The 20020-nt window shown below is 42.8% G+C and overlaps 1 long non-coding RNA gene across 1 annotated transcript; it reads right to left on the bottom strand.

Moving 5' to 3' along the window:
• Positions 1-751: 751 nt before the first annotated feature.
• Positions 752-13106, bottom strand: LOC104869872. Its single transcript, XR_782382.2, has 2 exons — positions 12665-13106; positions 752-1439 (listed from the first exon to the last, which is right to left on the bottom strand). It is a non-coding gene; the product is annotated as an uncharacterized LOC104869872 (long non-coding RNA).
• Positions 13107-20020: the final 6914 nt, after the last annotated feature.

Raw genomic sequence — 20020 nt, 5'->3', positions numbered from 1 at the left:
AGACACAGAGCGAGGATGCAAGACCCCTGATCTCAGTTAGCTGATTGCTGAACCCCATGAGGCTGACTGACCTCAGGCCGCAAGGCCCAGATTGAGTTCCCCATCCTTCTGAATGGTTGAACTCCCCAAAGTTCTATTACAGGTTTCCCACGCCCTTTCTTTAAAGATGTTCGAAGTTGGGAACTCAGAAAAATACCCTTGATACACCTCTGTCTTGGCAGAGTGGGTCCAAAGAGTTGCACAGTCAGGGGGTCTGAGAGTGCGGGAGGGGTATAGGGGTTCAGGGGCGCCCGTGCTGCTACCTTCCTGGCGCTTGAGCGATGGCTGCTGGGTCAGGAGCAGGCGTGGTTCTCCTTCCCGCAGTGGATCGGGGCCCAGCCTACCTTCCCGGCACTTGAGCGATGGCTCCCTCTAAGCTTTTTTAATATCTTTATTGATTTGTAGGTAACAAGAAATTATTTACTAGACATCTTGACAGCATCCTAATAGTGTAGAAGGGTTCCTACCCCCTGCAGCCTTGCAGCATTTCTGGTTATCTGATTTCTTTGGGTTTGTTGTTGTTGTTGTTGTTGTTGTTGTTGTTCCAGAAATCAAACTCGGGTCCTTGTGCTGCAAGGCAGGTGGTGTAACCACTGAGCTAAATACCTGCCCTCTGGTTATCTGATTTCTTGATGATGGCCATTCTTTCTCGAGGAAGATGGGATCTGGCTTGTTTTGACTTGCATTTGTCTCATGGCCCATGCTGCTGTACATTTTTTTTCATACATTTGTTGTCGATCTGTACTCCTGAGAAGTGTGTATTTGTTCCAATTCCCCATTTTTCAATTCTTTAATCTTTTCCGGTTTAATCTTTTGATATTCTTTATCTATTTCTCAATATTAGCCTTCTCTCCAAGGAATACCTCACAAAAACACTTTCTCCTTCTGTAAGTTGTCTCTTCCCTAGTGGGTTGTTTCCCTTAGTGGGCAGAACCTTTTTAATTTGATATGATCCCATCTGTTGATTCTTCATGATATTCTTTTGCAATTGGCATTCTGCAAGAAGGTCCTGGCCTCGCCTGTATCCTTAGAAGTTTTGCCTATTCTACCACCAGCAGATTAAGGATTTCTGTTTTCAGAGTTAGTTTTCCATCCATTTTGATTCGATGTTACTACATGATGATAGTTAAGCATTTCGATTCGGTCTTCTACCCAAGTGTAGCCGGGTTTCTGAGGGGCTGTGCTTCCTCCAGCACTGTTTCTGTAAGGGCTCCTTGCAATGTAGTGTCCTGAACTGGATCCTGTAGACATGTCTCATTTTCCCCAAGAGGATACACAAGCTTTTGTTGTTACACGGTGATATAGGGCACTCTCTTTGAAGGGTCTTAGTGTGGAACTTATCCCATTGGTAGAAGACATCGGGGCAGGGACTCAGAAGGAATAGATGGGGTTCTTCTCATCTGTAGATAGGAGGAAAAAAAATTAGGATCTAGGAATTTGCCAGGCATCCTCAGCTTTTCAGCCCCCCAGGAGTTTATCCTGACTAGGCAGACTTCCTTTAAAGCCATGAGGAGTTTAACCTGTTTAGGCTGAATCCCTTGGCTCTGACATGTCCAGCTGCAAACAAGTACCACTGCTACTTCCTTGAACCTATAAACACAATTCCTCTATGGGTTGAAAAGCCCATAAGTGGGATGCCTCACTGCTGGATGTCCCTTAGCCAACAAAAAGAGGGAACAAGACCCATCACTAGAGAAAACTCAATTCATTAAAACAAGCCACAAATTATATACATCTGATGACACAATCTCAAAATGAATGTCTGGCACTATGTCCTTTTACACAGCAGCATAAATTTAAAGCCACCATTAGCACAAGAGAAACAAAGCTAAGTAAAACAGAGACAGTAAACCAATATCAGCAAGCTACCCCAGTAAGCAATAGCTCCAGGTGGGTTTTCAGACCCAGACTAGATGAATGAACTATGTCAGGCCCCAGCCCAGGCAGAGGAGAAAAACTTCCCAGGCAATGCAATTATACATCTGCAAGCCACAAAGAAGAACAAGATGCCAAGGCCCAGGTTCAAGATAAGCAGCCTGCCCCACTCAGCAACATCTGTGGGCCCACACACCCTTGAAGACCACCAGACTTCTTCTGCCCCAGAATAAAGGACTTCTTCCACTCCAGGACAAAATTCTCCACTCTTCCTGACTCTATCCCTTCCCTACCCAAACTCCCCTATAAAGTTTCCCTTGCCCAAGCTCCCAGGGTCAAGGTCTTTATTGCCCTTGACTGGCCTGCAGCCAGGCTGAAAAATAAAACCACACTTGTTGCTTCATTTTTGCCTGGTCTTGTGGTCTCAGTCGTGCCTCAGTTTACCCTAACATCTGATGCCAAACCGCAGGAGGTGAGACCCTCTTCTCAGGAGGTCTAGCATCCCTTTCCAGACCCCTTCATGCTGACTGAGGCCACCTCTGACATCAGACAGCTAGCTTTTCCTCTCTATGGCTCTGCTGCCAATTTGAATCTCCCCTTCAGGTCTGGTAGGTTCCTTTTTCCTCCTTTCTCTCTCACACTCCTTTTCAATACCATTTTCTCTCTGCCCTGGAGGTTTATCTGGGCTGATTCTCAAGCTGTGCTCCCAAACCTAGTGCTGGTCACACTCATTCCAGGAGTCAGACTCCCTGGTGGTTGCCAAGTTTCAGGGGTGCCCAACTTGTTGTCCAACACTCTGTCTGGCCTTAAGAAACTGACAGAAGACTTTCTCTTATTCTTAATTTGTCTCCATTTTGTCATTCCAGATCCTTCCATTGGCAACTCCTCTGCCATTCCTCTCCCCACCTTGCACGTGTTTTAAAAAAATCTCAAGCTGCTTCACCTCTACCCCAGTCTGAAGCCAAAACACCCGATTTTCTTTTGCAATATGGCCTGGCCAAAATACAGATTAGATAACGAATCACACTGGCCTGAAAATGGCACTTTTGACTTTTCAATTCCCTGAGATCTAAACAGTTATTGCCAGTGACTGGGAAATGGTCTGAGGTCCCATTTCTCCAGGTATTTTTTGCTCTCTGCCATCTCTTCTCTCTCTGCACCTCTTGGGACCCCTCTGAACTTCTTCTCATCTCAACTCCCCCTCCACCTCCTGACTACAACTCATCTCTGACCATTGACCCTTCCTCACTGGACCTGTGTCCCCTGCCCCCACAACCTTAGCCAGTTCCTGACACCACACCACCCCCTGCCAACAGCTCCCCATTGTCTCTGCCTCCCTACCCGCTCTCCCCATCCCCTCTCATACCCAGTCTTGTCTCCACTGCAGTCCTGTCCAGCCTCTCATCCCCACTCCAGTCACAACCCTGAAGCTGCTCAGCTTCCTTCAGGACCTCCTATTGTACCTTCTTCTGCTCTGGTCCCTATTCTCCCTATTTATCTGACACTTCCAAGCCTCCTCCTTATCCTAACAAGACCATTTCAACCCCCTTTCACACTAGGTCCAAACTACAGTTTGCCAGTTCTTCCTTACCCCTGCTCCTCTGTTTCTGCTTCAGGAGGTGTCAGGGGTGGAGGGAATTAATACGAGTTCTGACTCCTTTTTCTCTGTCTGATCTTTCTCAGAATAATCATTGTTTGGGTTCCTTCTTCACAGACCCCACTAAATATGTTCAAGAATTTCAATAACTCACTCGATCTTGTGATTTAACCTGGAAGGACATAACCTTACTTCTACACCCTTCCCCGAGGAGTGAGAACAGACATATTTGGTCCCTACTCAATGCTATGTCTTCTAATGCAGGTGGCTTGAGCCCAATTTAGAGGATGGTGCTATAGCCATTATCCAGGCCAAGCCTGTATGGGATTTCAATCCCACTGATGGATGCAATACTTTCCTGCAAGGCAATGCGGAGACTACGTGGTAACTTGCCTGGTTGAGGGCCTTAAAAGGCAGCTCATGTATCAGTTAATTATGACAAAATTTTAAAATGACTCAAATGTGAAATAAAAATCCGGGCCCAGTTTACGTCTCACCTAGCCTCCATTCTCAGAAAGTTTACTGCTGTAAACCCTGAGAGTTCAGAAGGGCACATTTAAAAAAAAAAATGCATTGTATTACCCAATCTGTCCCAGATATTCACAGAAAGCTCCAAAAAATTAAATCTGGCCCTCAGATCCCCATCAGAAATTGATCAGTCAAGCAATAATCATGATATGGCCACTTGCCAGCATATATTTCTAGTTACAACTGCTTACACCCACTGTAAGTGCCCACCAAAAGGGCTAAAAGCCAATCTGGGCCAAATAAAACCTCCAGGAACCAAAAGAAAAAAAAAGGGGGGGATCACCAGATTGCTTTAAGTGTCACCAGATTGGCCACTTGGCCAAAGACTATCCCAATCCAGCACTGCCTCCCAAGCCATGCCCCACAGACTAAAGCCTTCAGTGGGAGGCAAACTGTACTGAGTGGCCAGGCCTACCTCAGGGGTCCCCTCCCAGGAACACTTGCCTGGCTCAGGTGCCCTCACCATCCTGATCAGTTGAACCTCAGATTGAATGATTCCCATGTCCTGGAGGTCTCTAATGCCCCTTGGGCAATTACAGCCACCAAACTCTAGGTGAATCTTGCAGTAGAAGGTAAGACTGTTTCATTTCTGATTGATACAGGGGCAATTCATTTCACCCTCTTTTCATTCTCAGGACAGTTACTTTAGCCTCAGTTACTATTGTGGGAATTGATGATGATAGAGTTCTCCACCAGACAAAATGGCCCCAACAGTCCTACATTCTAAAATGGCTCCCTTTCCAAAAATGACTCCCACTTACGGAAATGAGCTATTTCGGAAAAGTGAAACCTACCCATTCTGGAGAAGCAAAACCCAGCTTGTTGCTCCACCCTGCTACCCATGTGTTCCTCCTCTTCCAATCACCCAGCATCTGTTGCTCAACTCTCACAATACTTTCCCCACTGCACCGCACATATATACCCCACCCCAGTTAGTCTCGCCCTCTCTCGCCATTGTTCAAGGTAGTCCAGCAGCTCTTCTGCCCAATAAAGCCTTGCCTAGGGTGCACCTGTTTTTGTTTGTTTTCTCTCAAACAGCACTGTAGCCAGGGCTCTCAAAATCCCTCTGCTCTTGTGCCAATTGAAAAAAATCAAATACTTACTCATTTTGTCCCATTCTTCAGATGAATTTTTTTTTTTTTTATACCAGGGATTGAACTCAGGTCCTTGTGCTTGCAAGGCAGGCCACCAAACCACCAAGCTAAATCCCCAGCCCTAGATGAAATATTTTAACAAAACTCTGTGCCAGCCTCACTATTCCACTCCCTGCCCTATTGCCACCCTTCTCACACCTACTGCTATACCTTCCTCCTTCTACCCCTTATCTTCTCCCTCCCTTACCTGCACATTTGGGACATGCCAACCCCCTCTGTCACTCAACATCATCTGCCCCTCCACATTCCCCTAAAATAGGACCACCCCCTACCCAGCCAAGAGTCAATATCCCCTACCTGATCCAGCCCTCTGAGGACTGAACCCCTTAATTATTCTCCTCATAACCTCTTGATTCCCACTAAGTCTCCATTCAACACCTCCATCCTTGCTATCTGTAAGTCTGATCAATCATACCGCTAAGTACAAAATCTCCAAGCCATCAACCAAATTTCCTCCCCATTCATCCTCTAGTTCCAAACCCATATAGTCATCTCCTCTATTCTCTCAACCACCAGCCATTACTCAGTCCTTAACCATTCCTCTATACCCTGACTTGCAGCCCCTTTTTGCTTTCATGTGGGCAGACACAAGACACTCACCAGTCACAGAAGCTTACCTGAACAGTACTCCCCCAAGGCTTTTGAGATAGTCTTACTATTTCAGCCAAGTCCTTGCCCACAACCTTTCCTCTCACCCCACTGCTACCTAATTATGACAATATGTAGATGATCTGTATAGCCTTTCAGAGTCCTGTCACCAAGACATCCTCTCCCTCCTGAAACACCTAGAAAAGAGAGGATATTGAGCATTTCCCTCCAACACCCAAATTTGCTCCCCATGGGTAACATATCTAGGAATCATCCCTCATGAATGCATGAGTTCTCCCCCACAACCCCACCTACACCAGATCCCAACTCCAACACAACTGCTCCTTTCCTTCTTGGGAATCATTGGCTATTTCCATCTCTGGTTTCTGGGTATTGCAGTGCTCACAAAACCCTTTTATAAACTAACCCAAGGGGACCACTCAGACGCCTTAGACAACAAGTCATTCCCCCACTCCTCATTCAAAATACTAACAGAGTCAACACCTGGCAATTCCGCCCTCAGTGACTGACAGGTACCTGGCTGCCAAGGACACTCTACACACCTGTGAAGCACCCCAAGAAGCCCTCTGCCGCCTCCAGGACCAGAGGCACATCTCAGAGGCTGTCAGCCTACAGTACATTCACTGTCCTTAGGTAGAACTGTGTCCAAATGCCAACATGCCTAACTCCTCATTATGAAAACCACAAATAATGTCCCCTACTTCCACCAGACTTACCCAAACTCCAAAACATATATAAATGCCTTGCTTTTGCATGTCTTGTCGCTTTATTTACTTCCTTCATTCAGTCTGCTTTAATATGATATGGTCTCACCTTCATATTTCCACTCTCAAATCCTACCTTAACTAAAGATTTGTTTTCAGGGCACTCTGTGTAACTTCTTCCCAGAACACACCAAATTGTTTTCCTTCCTTCTCGCCTTCCTCCAGTTTGACAATTGATAGCAAAGCCTCTGTTTAAAATTCCAACTCAATTGTTTTTTGCCTCAGAGATGGTATCATTTCTTACCCTCTCACAAGTAAACCTCTCTCTTCCTCTTGCCTATGCTCTTTGACCCAGTTAGTCTTCCTCTTTCTCCAAGTCCTGATCCTAATTACCTTTACAAAACCTTGCCATTAACTTATTCCAGGATGAAGGTGTAAGACCTAAATTACAAGCCCATGCTAAATAACAAAGGACCTAGGAGACAATGCTCTAACCCCCTCCCATTGTAGCCATAGCCCCGACCTTTGTTCAAACCCTGGCTTAGGAATGTAAGGCAATCTTGTACTGTTTGAAGTCCAGATCCTGACTAACATGTAAGTTAGTGGTTCTATACTATGAAATACATACAGACCCCAAGTTAATTGTTGAACTGTTTGCTCATCCTGAATGTCTTGGTGGCCTTTGAACCATCTTATAAGTATCTGTTAATCATCAATGTGTGACTGCTAAGTACATGACTGCTGACCACCAGCTCAAGTCAGCAGACCTTTGTCCCCTGCCTGCAAGCTTAAAATGTTAACCCCCCTTTTTACCCCCCTATAAAAAGGACCTCAGCCCCTGAGCTGGTGCCTCTCTGAGCTACTTGGCTCTGAGAGTGGCATCTGGCTAGACTAATACAGGTGTATTTACCCTCTAGCCTGGTGTGTTCCTTCCTGGATTTCTTGTTCCTCCGTCACACTCCCGGAGCCTCGCTGGGTTTTAGGACTCAGCATCATGGAGGCTTTTTCAGCTGTTCATGCTCCATGGAGTGTAAGTGAGACTTTGAGTCTTACAATTGGAGGCCCCAGCAAGATGCCCAAGTGGGAACTAAATCCGGCCAAGATTTCTCTGTAGCAGGATCCAGCAGGAGAGTCTCAGACCTTTGAAAGCCTCTGGAGGTAAGCTTTGGACTGGTTGCAACTGTCTGTTGTCAGGATCGAGGTGGCTGATGAGCCAGAAAGCCTCCCCTGACCCCGGCCCTGATGAGGACTCTGGGTAGAATCAAAGCTGTTTTTTGTGTCACCTGTTTTGTCTTGTCAGTGTCTTGTCTGTTGTGTGTTAACTATGTGTTTTCCTTGAAACAGGGATGGGAGGATCCAGCTCCAAGAACACCCTGCTAGATTGCTTTCTCACTAATTCTATTTTCTTCCCCCTGAGCAGGAGGATGATTATGGGATTAATTTCTCTCATGAAAAGCTTCACTCCCTGTGTCAACTGGAATGGCCAACCAAGGGCTCCTTTGAGGCAGGCCTCTGTTGGGCTGTATGGGAAATAGTCATCGGGTACCCCAGCCATCCCGACCAATTTCCTTATATAAATATTTGGGTCCAGGTTTACGAAGAGTATCCAGCTGTACTGGCCAGGAAGGAAAGGGATAACTGGCATGGCCCATGTTGGGCCTTGACCTGAGTCCCACTGGACAGAGAGACTGTCTGCCTCCTCAGAAGGAAAGAGGTGCACCACTGGGGTTTCATGGGTTCCCTTTCTAGGCCTCAGAAGCCAGCTCACTGGTAGTGGAACAGAAAGAAGGCAAATGAGTGAAATCCTCTGTCTGAATGGTGAGATCCCTTGGGTTGCTCCCTAGTTTGTCTTTGGAAGGGGTCCCAGGGAGGGAATGTGTTAACTTCTTGTGTGACTGTGTGTGTAAAAGAGACTTGGTTATGAGAGTGAGTGGAAAGAGCTATGAAAGCCATCGGTAGCCTTGTCTGTGCACCAAAACAAAGGGAGGGGATGCTTGCACTTAAAGAGCCCTCCCAGGGTTGCAGAGCTTGTGTGGGTCAGTCCTGCAAGTCTGTGACCACATTTAGAAAGGACAAAATGGAGACTCTTGTGATGAGAAACTCTCCTTTAGTCCGAGAAGGCCTGAAAGAGCTGGGAAGCACAAAGCCAGGTTGATGAATAAATGAGACACCCCACCCTTTGTCTTGCATCACAAAGGAACATCTAATGATCATGGAGAATGCTAATACTAAACCACCTGTTCTTAAGTGCATAATTCAGAATTTTGATAAAGATTTTGTGAGGGACTATAAGATAAAACTGCAACCAAAGATGCTTAAGAAACTTTGTGAGTTATCATGGTCTCAGCTAAGCTAGACTTGGCCCCCAGGGGGGAAAAAAAAGTTATCTGCCTTTGTTTTGCTTACCTGAGACTTTGATAACTTGGAGCCTTGTGTGTTCTAGGAGCTGCTCAAGCTTCTGTTCCAGGATAATCAGCTGCTAACAAAAACTATTTAGTTTTTGTCTTACAACAACTGCTTACCAAATCTGTTGTTTCTCCCATGGTGAATTTGCCCCTCTCAAAAAAAAAAATGTGACATTGGTGCAGGCAAATCCCAGTGTTTCCCCTTTGGAGGAGGTCGAACTGCCTCTCCTCCTCCACTTGAGTTGCTAAAATCAAAGGTGTGGAGGAGATAAGGGCAAAACAAAATTGTTTAGCTTTACTCCACTGGAGGGTACAGATAGAAAAGCATGAGGGGACTAAAAAAAAATAAAACAGGGCTTACACTCAGATTAGAAAAAACTAAAATTAAAAAATAAATCTCTAATGGATTAAAATCAGTTAGGAAAACTCTGAAATACAAAATATAGGAAGAAAAAACAAAGAAACAAACAAAAAAACACTGCAAGCCAGAAAAACTGCAATTGTGTTTTACAAGAAAAATCAAGTTAGAAAATTTAACTATTTGATAAATGTATCTTTGTTTCAATTTAAATTAAGTTTAATTGGTGTGCTTAAAACCCTTCTTCTGCATTGCAAATTCTTGATTTACAATTATAGGGTTAACTTGCTCTTTTATATTTTGTTGATAAAAACTCAAGGTTAATACTATTCTATAGGTAGCCAGTCAAACTTTAAGATATAACAATCTGAGAACAACAACAGCAAAAAACCACTCAGATTTTAACAGCTGAAGTTTGTTATAAAAGGTTAATAATAAATGAGACAGAGATGAAAGCTCATCTAGGCCCATACATGGCCCTATTACCACTGACACTACTCTGACCCCCATTTACATTCAGTGCAATCTGTCCTCTGGTGTATCACTAGGGTATCTACTCCCCCGCCAATATAACTATACACTGCTGTTATTGGCGTCACATGACCATACAAGTGACCAGGTTATTCAGGATGCCCTATTCTCTCAGCTTATCCATTTTTTTTTGGCCCTCCCAAATTTATAGCAACAATTCCGTTAATTGAACAGTCAGGGTTCTGCAATGGCCACCACTTCTCCTGCAAGACCCTTTACGCATCCTGATACAAACCTCCCACTCAGACTGCCTCCTCTTACCTACCTTTAACCATTCCTCACAATAGGTGATAAGAGACAATGAAAGATTTTTTTTCCCTACAATGTGAAAACAGGACAATAGGTGCTAACCAGATTTCCCCCCAAGACCCCTTCCAGCCCCACAGGTCCTGCTCTGGCAGATACCTTGGGTTTCTGGGAAAGAAAAAACAATGGTCACCTGTCGGGAGCAATTCTACATGATTTGGGGGGAAAATAATCTCATAATTAAGTCACAATTAGGGCCTACTTTTCCTGTCTACAGGCCAGCTATGACATGTCCGGAGACATAACTCCATTTTCACCTCTGGTCACAGCTAAGACCTCAGTGCTCCCGCAATGCTGTGATGCTCCAGGGCAGGGATACAAGGCTGGAGATGTCCTGGGAGGAACCACATCTTCATTTGCATAGTTCCTCATTGTTCTTGCCACTTTTGTTTCTGCTGATGTTCTGAATAAAGGTGTGGCCAGATCAGGATCTGGGGTCTTTGCCACCCAGAGCAGCATGGGTCAGGCCAAAGCTCAGCTTCTTCCCTAAGTCTCTTTCTGTTTATATATTAATTAATCCATCTTGTGCTGTCAGTGGCTTACAGGAGACTAGGACTTACTGCAGAGGTTCTAGTATCATTCCCTTTCCCTGTTTCTTTTTGGTACCAGAGATTGAACTCCTCTTTTCCTGTTTCTTACAGTCACCCACCTCTTTAACATCCACAACCAATTCTATTTACCTAGCCAAGGTGTAACTTTCCTTTGTGGGACTTCCACTGACTTGGACTAACTACTTCCACTGACTTCCCACTAACTGGACCAGTAACTAGGCTAACATACCTTAGGCCAAATATAGACATTGCCCCAGGAAACTAGGGCCTGCCTATTGCCATTACAGCCCAGGTTCAAACGCGTAGAGCCATACCCTTAATTCTACTGCTGGTTGATCTAGGCATCACTGCCACTGCAGGGACTGGCATAGCAGGTTTAAGTACTTCCCTAACCCAATACCATGCTCTCTCTCAAGAGCTCTCTGACAGCCTCAAACAAATAGCCAATTCCATTCTCACTTTACCGAAGCAGATAGACTCCTTTGCTGCAGTAGTTTTGCAGAGCTGACAGGGCTTGGATCTTTTGACTGAGAGGCAGATTATGCATTTTTCCAGGAGAAGAATTTTTTATTCCAATCAGTCAAGGCATAGTACAGGAGGCAGCTAAAAAGTTGACAGACAAGACTCAGAAATTAAACATAAGAAAAAAAGAAAAAAATTGAACCTCACCTGTCTAATTTATGGACTGATGTTTGGGGCTGGGCAACATGGCTTCAAACATTTACTGGCCCTCTTATTTGTATTATTCTCCTTCTCTTATACAAATAATCATTAATCAACAGATGATAGCCATGGCTGGTCCTCCATATGCTCCCAGCCTCTAAGATTTTTCTTCCATGTAGGCTGTCCATGCTGCCCATTTGTCCTACCCGAAGTTATGAGACACTCCGCCCAATTTCCCCTTCTCCCTTTCTCTCTTCCCTATTTCCTCTCCCCCTTTCCTTTTTCTTCTACAACAAAAAGACAAGAATGTTAGACCCCATCCCAGGCAGAAGAGAAAAACTTCCCAGCAATGCAGTTACATATCCTTCAAGGTGCAAAGGATAACAGGAAGTGAAGGCTGGGGTTCTAGATAAGCAGCCTGCCCCATGTAGCAACATACACAGGACCAGGTACTGCTGGAGACCACCAGATTTCCTCTGCTCCAGAAAAAAAAAAGACTTCCTCCACTTTAGGACAAAAATTTCCACCGCTGGCACCATGTCTTCCCCAGCCAAAATCCCCTAAAAAGTTTTCCCTTGCCTAAGCCCCAGAGTCAACAGCTTTGTCACCCTTAAATAGCCTGCACCCAGCCTGAAAATAAAACTTTGCTTGTTGCTTCATTTTTGCCTGCTGTGGTGGTCTTGGTCATGCCTTGATTTACTCTAACAAGCTACAGCTGGCTCTGCCACGCAAGGGCAGGAAAGGAAGCAGTGGTGGGAGGCTTAAAAGGACCAACTTTCCTCTTCAGGTAAGGTAAGATGTGGTGTCTCTTAACCCTGCTTTTGAGTCATCCAGAACCAACTAAACAAATGAAATACTCAGAAAGATGAAAGCCTTGCAGGGAGAGGAGACCAGAAAAGGAGAATGGAAATTACTAAAACCTACAGAAAGGAAGCGCTCTGCGTGAGTCCAGGACCCATGGGGAAGCATAAATATTCTTGGCACTAAACAAAGAGCTGGCAGGGGCAGGACAAGTCACCAAGAATCTCAAAGAGAAAAGCCACTGTTCGGGCAGACCAAGTGACTCTGTCCTGGTGTCTTGTGTGGCCTTTTCCCTTGCTGTGCTGGGTGGGCTTAAGCCCATCCTGCTGAGGTGTTTGCCACAGCCTCCAAGGTACACTTTCCACATTGTGTGGATTGACAATAGAATGGAGGCCCAACTGATGGGCAGGACTCCCATGGCCCCATAAGGATTGAAGCTTTTGTCCCACATTCTAGCCTTTTCCACATGGCCAGTGGTCTGTCTCTTCTTCTGGGAATCCATTTTTTCACCCAGAAAAAAGAGAGCGGGCCTCCCACGCTTACCTTCCTTGCCGGCTGGGTTTCTGGTTGTCTGCATCTGCTGAGATCTCCAAAGGTCTTTGAGTTGCTGATGCCTTTGATTACTGGTGAGGTTTCTGGGCCACTGTGCAATAAAGTCCCTTGGCTTGTGGTTTAGAGTTTGGAAAAGTCCTGCTGACTCAGCTCACTGGATGTTACAGTTCAGTGGTACAAAAGTAGCTCAGTTTCTTGTGTTCAACCAGGAAGGAACTGCCAGGCTTCTACCTCATAGTATGTAGTAGGTAGATACATTTACTGAAGATCACAGGGTGGTAGCAGGAATGGGGAAAAGGATGAAGGGAAAAAGATATGGGGAAAAAGGGACTCAAGTGTGGTGGTTCAGCCATCACAACACAAAACAGCCTGAGTTGGAGAGTGAGGATTGAGAAAAGAAAGAACACAAGCCTGAGTGGAGACCAAGAGAAGTCTAATTTATTTTATAGAAACAGCTCCTTTTAAAGGCACATCAGCAGGGAGCACCAAGCAATTATTTTTTATCTTATGCAAAGGCCAGTTTCCTTTACTGGTTACAGATAATAGCGACTCTGACAACATTCCTGATTTCCTCTTATCTCAGGGTCAAGCTTAACAAGCAGTGTCCTTGTAAAGGAACAAATGTTAACACAAGAGCATCCTGATCATAGATTGTGTCAATGCCTTAATTGTAGAGGAAGAAGTCATTTTTCAAATGTCAAACTCCAGTGGGCCATGACTGGCCTCCACATTTCCCCCTTTTTATTTTATTTATAGCAGGGACTTTCCCAGCTCAGCAGAAACTGTGCCTGTCTTAGGTGAGAAATGTCCAGAGAAATCCCTTACCCATCAACAAGCCATGAGAAATTTAATACTCATGGTCTGTCTTAGGTTGGATATTTCTCCACAATTCTCTTACCAGTCTTTGACTACCAGCCTCTGCATGGGTTATACTATAGGTTGTGAAGGTTTGACATGTGGTTGGAGGCCATGTATCTTGCTGGTCATATACTTTAAAGAGAAGCTTAGTATTCTGAAAAAAAAATGGGTATCATAACACAGCTGAATCATACTCCAATACCAATAGCTATAATAGGTCCAACTAACAGTATAACAGAAGTAATAGAAGGGAAAAAGGCTCCTAATTGGTCCACAAAAGTTTTTGCTGCTTGAGCTATATCAAACTTCAGTGAAGGAGCATTTTGTAGATTTAATATATCTTGGTGTAACTGGACTAGATCTAATGAGGTATTTTGACTATACCAAATGCCTTTAAGATGACGTTGAATTTTGCTCCAATCATGAAGGGAATTATTATATAATTTTTGTGTTACAGAAATCCAATGATACCCTGGATGACATGATAATTGCTATCTTATTTTTAAAGATTGTATTTCTTCTCCCATCAGATTAACTATATCATATAAAGAGTTAATCTTTTGATCTAACTGCTGATCAAAATCTACCTGAGTTACAAAGGTATGAGTTACATTCTTAGCTAAGGAATTAACATATTGAGCTTCTTTAATTTCTTGGGAGAGCGCAACAGCTGCAGTTGTGGCCATAGCAATAAGGGTAATAAGTGTGACTACTCCCAAAATAACCCATTCTATCAATCTTTTTTGTCTACTGAGGGCTTTTTCTATTTCTATTAGCATTTGCAAACCTTGATCCTCATACCAAGACTCATTAATTTTTACAGGCATCATTACAAAGGAAGGTTGTCTCAAAACCATCACAGAATGAGAGGAAGTCATCATTTCTGAAAATATACAATTGGTCAATTTACAATTAAAACAGCTAATATTATATTCATTATCAGTTTCATAAATAATCTCTATATTTCCTACTAATAACATATAAGGAGCATTAACACAAGACATTATCTTTTTCTTTTGTCCTCTGACTTGAGATAACACAGTATTTATGGTATTTTGCATATTAGAGGCCCCTATGCCAAAAATATTGAAACTAAGGCTAGTAGCGTTGACATCTGACCATAAATGTATTTCTCCCAATGCAGCAGCAAGTTTCCAAATGTTGGTTTGAGGAAAACCTGAGTCTGTCCACCAAAGTCCTGCAGATAAGCTTAGGTCTGTGGAATTTCCAAATGACCAGTCCAAAAACTTTCAAGATGTTCCATTAAATAGCCTTTCCTGAGGTATAGTAACATAACATCTTTTCCATAAAATTGTAGTATTACTCATTCTTGTTTCTGCTTCACATAAAGGTAAGGACTGTGGAGGTTCACCAGTCCCATTAGATCCTTGTTCTGGATAAAGAAGGGATACTTTTTGTTGGCTAGAATGAAATGTATGTTTACTTACTGGAAGACATCTGGGAGGGCATTCCAATCCTTTGGTAGAACAGATGGGAATACCTTGACCATATCCAATATAACTATAATTCATCTCTGTCTGTCTTTTCAAATGTCCAATATGAGGTTGTCCCAGCATACGGGTGTCATTGACCAGAATAGTGATTTCCGGGCTGTCCCATGATACTGGATGAGCAACAGGAGGATCAGGCATATATGCCCAATACAATTGAGTAGAATCAATTTGGAAAATATTTGTAGAGTTGTCAGGATGATCCACACAATGAACCAATCTCTCCGGTAACCAACATGCTCCATCATGTTCTTGTGAGAAAACACAAACATGTCCTCATCCCCATACCAAAACAGGGTCGGGACCATACCATTGTCCAGTTACCATTTTACCAAAGCATAAGGTGATCCATGGGGATGCCAAAACCTTTCCACTGCAGAGTGGCCATTCTTATCAATTTGTAAAAAATTTAAAATGTAAGTAGCATGATTTAAGTAATTTCTAGGTGAGGAGGGATATAACTCCCCCTTTTTTATTTTTTGAAGCTGCACTTTTAATGTGCCATGAGCACGTTCAACTATTCCTTGTCCTTGAGGATTATAGGGAATACCTATAATATGCACAATATGCATTTGTTGGCAAAATCATTTGAAGGCCTTACTAATATATCCATTATCTGTTTTTATTTTTTGAGGTGTTCCTAAAATGGAGAAACAATATATACAGTGAGTAATAACATGTTTAGTAGCTTCTCCTGTTTGAGCTAAAGCTAGAATAAATCCTGAAAAAGTGTCGACAACAACATGTACATACTTTGTTTTCCAAACTCCATTACATGAGTAACATCCATTTGCCAAAGATGACTTGGAACCATACCTCTTGGATTTACCCCATAATGGGGGACAGAAGAGAATTTAGGGCAATGTGGACATTGTTTTACTATTTGTCTCGCAGCTTCACAAGAAATATGAAATTGATGATGGAGAGTGTGGCTATTTTGGTGATGTATCTGATGAGATTGCTGTGCCAACTCAATTTGTGAAAATGCAACAGTTTTTGTCGATAGATCAGCCAGATGATTACCCAGGGATAGGGGGCAGGGTAAAGAGTTATGTGCTCTAATATGACCAATAAAGCAGGGAAAGGAACATATATGTATGAATTTCTGTACTTGGGCCAAAAGGTGTTGAATTTCCAAATTACTTGTAGAAATGAATGCCACTGTTTCTAACAAGGGGAGTGCTCTAGCCAGATATTGACTATCTGTATAAAGATTGAAAGCTATGCGTGAAAAATTCTGAAAAACAATTAAAATTGCTCTTAATTCTACAATCTGAGCTGAAGCCACAGGGGTAACAAAAGACCTTTTTTGATTATCACATATGCAGCAATCCCATTAGAAGATCATCTGTAAAAATTGTAATTGCTGTAGCAATGGTTGTTGATAAAATTGTCTTTGGGAAAATAAAGGAATGAAGAATGGCAAATTGCAGCAACTTATTATTTGGGTAGTAGTTATCGATACTTCCCCTGAAATGGGCAAAAGCAGTGGCCCAAGAGTCACAATTTTGAAATAGTCAATTAATTTGGAATTTTGAAAAGGGGACAACAATCTCAGTGGGCTCAATACCAAAATACCTTCTTGTACTGCATCTTATTAATTGTATAAGATGAGTAACAACGTCATAATAAGGTTGTAAAACCTTTAAAGGAGAGACTGGAAGATGGGTCCATAATAAAGGCTCATCCTGCCATAACACCACAGTAGAGGTAGGAGAGATTACAAAAACATATGCACTCCATTCCTTTTGATAATCAAAGTAAAGCACATGTTGACTAGAGATAGCTAATTCTACCCTTTTTAAGGCCAATTGTCCTTCAAAAGTTAATTTTCTACTGGAAGAAGGATCAGGATTTCCCTGTAAAATATCAAACAAAGGTTTCGTCCCTCCAGTGGCTAATTTTAAATAAGGATGGATCCAATTTATGTCTCCCAATAATTTTTGAAAATCATTTAAGGTTTTTAGATTATCCTTTCTGATTTGTAATTTTTGTGCATGCATTTTTCAGGGATAACCAAGATAAGAGAATGGGGATTCTCTCTGTATTTTTTCTTCAGCTATTACTAATCCATACATAATGAATGAATCTTGTAAACAAATGAAAGCATTTAACAATCTAGATTCATCCTTGTCAGCCAACAAAAGGCTTTATGAACAAATCCTCAGTAGCATGGGAATTAGCAGAAAGAATCAACAAGTGAGATCTCATCTTATTAAAAAGCTTCTGCACTGCAAAAGAAACAATCAATAGAACTAAGAGACAACATACAATATGGGAAAAACTTTTTACCAGCTGCTCCTCAGACAAAGAACTATTATCTAGAATATATAAAGAACTCAAAACAACCAGTCCCCCCAAATATAAAGACCCAATTCAAGAATGGACATCTGAAATGAACAGACATTTCTCAGACAAAGAAATAAAAGCAGCAAGTAAATATATGAAAAAATGTTCCATACCACTGGTCATTCAAGAGATGCAGATGAAAACAACACTGAGATTTCACCTCACTCCCCAAAGAATGGCTGCTATCAAGAAATCACACAATAACAAATGTTGGCAGGGTTGTGGGGAAAAAGGAACCCTTCTCCATTGTTGGTGGGAGTGCAGACTGGTGCAACCACTATGGAAATCAATATGGAGATACCTCAAAGAGCTGGGACTAGAGGTTCCATTTCACCCAGCCATCCCTCTGTTAGGTATCTTTCCAAAAGAATTGAAAGAATCATACCACAGTGATATATGTGCACCCATGTTTATAGCGGCACAGTTTGTAACACCTAAAACTTGGAAACAGCCCACCTGCCCATCAGTTAGAAACTGGATAAAGAAAATGTGGTTTTTCTATAAAATGGAATACTACTCAGCCATAAAGAATGAGAAAGTAGATTCATTCATAGGTAAATGGGTACACTTTGAGGATATACTCCTAAGTGAAATAAATAAGTCACACATGTGTAAATACCAAATAATTTCTCTGGTGTGAAAAACTAAAATAGTACTCAAGATCCTAATGGGTTAATTAGCAATGTGAAACAGGAAGAAAAGGACTAAAGATGTAGGGACAGTGAGAAGGGTAGGGGAAGGGGAATAAGGGAAAGGGAAAAAATATGAGAAAATGTAAAAATGGACTTAAAGCCTTTGTAGGTGGGGAGGGGAAGAGGGGGGTGAAAGGAGGGTGGGGACAAGGGGAAAAATGAGAACCAAGACTGTCATGTAAAGGTACAAGATCCCAGTAATGAATGTAACTATACTGTCTACCTAGAATGTACCAATAAGTTCAATAAATAAATATCATCCATATAATGAATAAGATATATGGAAGGATGTTATTTTCTAACTCCTAGGACTGCCTGAGGAGCAAACTTCTGGCATAAAGTAGGGCTGTTTGCCATTCCCTGAGGCAAAACTTTCCATTGATATCTCTTCATAGGTTCTCAAAAATTAACAGATGGTACACTAAAGGCAAACCTCTTACAATCTGCAGGTGCCAAAGGAATGGTATAAAAGCAATCTTTTAAATCAATAATTATTTTAAAAGTTTCTCTAGGAATTGCAAAGGCAAGAGGCAATCCCAGTTGAAGGACTCCCATTACCTCCATAGTCTCATTAATTTTTCTGAGATCTTGTAATAATCTTCATTTACTGGATTTTTTCTTAATTACAAAAACTGGAGAATTCCAGGGGGACACAGAAGGTTCTATGTGACCCTTATCAAGCTGTTCCTACACTAACTGCTGAGTGGCCACTATTTTTTCTCCATGCAAGGGCCATTGATCTACCCTAACAGGCTTTTCATCTTTCCAGACTATAGGATCTGTATGGGGTGCAGGCGTCTCAGTGGCCCTTAGGGAGAATACCCCAATCCCTGTCGAGGAGGACGGGAGAGAGGAGCAATGGGGGATTTCATTACTAGATTATTTTTTCCTAAACCGGAATGAGGTAAAAACCCTTGATTAAACATTTTAGGAAACTACATCACTTGGACTGTTCAAAAAGACTCCCAAGCCTGGGCCCCAATCCACCACGGGAAGGAGAACCATGCCTGCTCCCAACCCAGCCGCCATCGCTCAAGTGCCGGGAAGGTAGCAGCTCGGGCACCCCTGAACCCCCATACCCCCCACACACTCTCAGACCTCCTGACTCTGCCAGTCTTTGGACCCACTCTGCCAAGACAGAGGTGGACATCAAGGGTATTTTTCTGAGTTCCCAACTTTGAACATCTTTAAAGAAAGGGTGTGGGAAACCTGTAATAGAACCTTGTGGAGTTCAACCATTCAGAAGGTTGGGGAACTCAATCTGGGCCTTGCAGCCTGAGGTCAGTCAGCGTCATGGGGTTCAGCCATCAGCTAACTGAGATCTGGGGTCTTGCATCCTCTCTCTGTCTGAGCCATTAAATGGTAAATACACTATATTGAAATTTTGTTCACTGACGTCATGTTCTGGACAGCTTCTTGATTTCAATTTAATTCAAATGATTTAAGGGTGATAGACTAGTGACTACCACAGGTGGTCAGTGTCCAAGTTGTGCTTGATCTTAATGTGTTGCTGATTGTATCAGTTGGGGTAAAGCATTACCGTTGATTTGATGAGCTGTTTTCTCTGATGTTATGAAGATGAGAATGTCTGTGGGTCATTAGAGACACAGAAGCTAGGGCACAACTATATCAGAAAGATTTGGGTGATAATCCAGAGATAAAACCAAGGACAGTGCGACAACAAAAATTAAAATGAGAAAACACTTAAGCAAGACACAAGGACAGACTTCCAGTTTACCAATGGCAAACAGTAGAGCAAATGAGGATAAAAAGGCTGATAGTGAACCACCAGGACACTCTGAACTCGAAGCACAGGAAGTAACAAAACAGATCAATCAGGCACTAGAAAAATTCAAAACAGAAATAATTTCGCAGATAACCATAGAGATAGTGAGCAAAATGGAAGTCGTGATTTGAGACTCTAGAGCAGAAACTGC

The sequence above is a fragment of the Fukomys damarensis genome, unplaced genomic scaffold (assembly GCF_012274545.1).
Source record: "Fukomys damarensis isolate Sample0158 unplaced genomic scaffold, DMR_v1.0_HiC HiC_scaffold_2, whole genome shotgun sequence".
Lineage (NCBI taxonomy): Eukaryota > Metazoa > Chordata > Mammalia > Rodentia > Bathyergidae > Fukomys > Fukomys damarensis.
This window is presented reverse-complemented; position numbering and strand designations above follow the sequence as displayed.